The sequence below is a fragment of the Morus notabilis genome, unplaced genomic scaffold, assembly GCF_000414095.1.
Source record: "Morus notabilis unplaced genomic scaffold, ASM41409v2 Scaffold929, whole genome shotgun sequence".
In the NCBI taxonomy this organism is placed as follows: Eukaryota; Viridiplantae; Streptophyta; class Magnoliopsida; order Rosales; family Moraceae; genus Morus; species Morus notabilis.
This window is the reverse complement of record NW_010356876.1, coordinates 42,155-44,133: the sequence shown is the minus strand read 5'-3', so window position 1 is coordinate 44,133 and position 1,979 is coordinate 42,155. Positions and strand designations below refer to the sequence as shown.

Sequence of the window (1,979 nt, the reverse complement as noted above, 5' to 3'; positions counted from 1 at the left end):
CACATATTTTGGTGATTCATTCCTCGTGGGATCGATATCCGTACTTGTGTACACTTTATTACTTGTTAGCGACACGTGCACTTGCGAGCATAATTATCACGCAACAAGTTTTTGGCGCCGTTGCCGGGGAATTGAAATCATTAAAATATTTGTAGGAGTTAATTTGTTTTACATTTGTTTACTTTTTAATCTCATTCATTTGGTTCTTAATTCCCCAGGTTACTAAGTTGCTTGCATGAATCCACCGTAAGACTTGGAGTTGCTGCCTATAGATCCTGAAATTGAAAGAACATTCCGAGCTAGGAGAAGGGAGCAACAAGGCCTAGCAGGAGTGTGAGGCGTGGCAGAAGGGGCAGCAGGAAACAACGGGCAGCAAGTAATTGCCAACAACCCTGTTCCATAACCAGAGCCGATTGATGATAGAAACAGGGCCATTCGAGACTATGCAGTGCCCATTTTGCATGGACTTAACCCGGGCATAGTTAGACCAGCAATTCAGGCGCCTCATTTTGAGCTGAAACCCGTGATGTTCCAAATGCTCTAGACCGTGGGGCAGTTCAATGGCATGGCAACTGAAGATCCTCACATCCATCTCAGACAATTTATGGAGGTGAGCGATGCTTTTAAGCTACCGGGGGATACATTGAGGTTTAAGCTATTCCCTTATTCCTTGAGGGATAGGGCGCGAGTGTGGCTGAATTCTTTGCTTCCGGATTCAGTGGCATCTTGGGATGAATTGGCAGAAAAGTTTCTCATGAAATACTTCCCTCCAACCAAGAATGCCAAGTTAAGGAATGACATAACCTCGTTCCAACAAGCAGATGGGGAGTCACTGCATGAAGCGTGGGATAGATTTAAGGAACTACTACGGAAGTGCCCTCATCATGGGATCCCCCACTAGATTCAAATGGATACATTCTATAATGGTCTCAATGGGCAAACACGAACTATAGTGGATGCCGCAGCAGGTGGAGCCATTTTGGCCAAATCTTATAATGACGCATATGAGATTTTGGAGAGGATGGCAAACAATAACTATCAATGGCCAACCGAGAGGCATAATGCAAGGAAGGCCACTGGAATTCATGAAGTTGATGCCATCACTGCGCTCTCAGTGCAAATGTCATCTTTGACGAATATGGTAAAGGCATTGACCATACCGGCAGGGGTAAATGCAGTGCAAACTGCTGGTTTTTCGTGTGTTTACTGTGGAGAGGGCCATCTATATGAAGATTGCCCATCTAACCCCGCCTCCGCATGCTATGTTGCTAATTTCAACAGGGGTAACCATCATTATTCAAATCCTCATAACCAAGGGATGAGGCAACATCCAAACTTATCATGGAGTAATCAGGGAGCAAGTACTAGTGGGCCCAATGCCTACCACAGAAGCACCTATCCATCTGGATATCCACCGCAACAACAAAAACTCAAGCCGTGGAACAATCTAGCTCTTTGGAGAGCTTGTTAAAAGAATTTATTTCAAGGAGTGAAGCTAAAATCCAGAGCCATGATGTAGCACTGCGAAATTTAGAAAATCAGGTTGGGCAGATTGCAAACTCTCTGAACCACAGGCCCCAAGGTTCTCTCCCAAGCAATACCGAAAATCCACGAAGAGACGGGAAAGAACACTGTAAGGCTATTACACTAAGGTGTGGAAAGGAGCTGGAATCAAGGGCAAAACCTCTGGCTGATCAAACAGAGCCCACTTCAATCCAAGAGGGAGAGAAGAAAACACTGCCCCAAGAAGAACATCACAGGAGTCAGCAACTAGACTCTGATGTGTAGAATGATGCAGCATTTCCGCAGCATTCTGGATCAGCGGAGACCAGCAACTCTAGTGGCAGCCGACCACCTCTGCCATTCCCACAACGTTTCCAGAAACAACAACAAGATGGGCAGTTCCGCAAGTTTTTAGATGTTTTGAAGCAGCTACACATCAACATACCATTAGTTGAGGCCCTAGAAAAGATGCCAAA

General features: G+C 45.4%; 1 non-coding gene across 1 annotated transcript; it reads right to left on the bottom strand.

The window, feature by feature from the left end:
* Positions 1-784: 784 nt before the first annotated feature.
* LOC112090905 lies at positions 785-891 on the bottom strand. The gene has a single exon (XR_002901896.1). It is a non-coding gene; the product is annotated as a small nucleolar RNA R71 (small nucleolar RNA).
* Between the last annotated feature and the right edge of the window lie 1,088 nt (positions 892-1,979).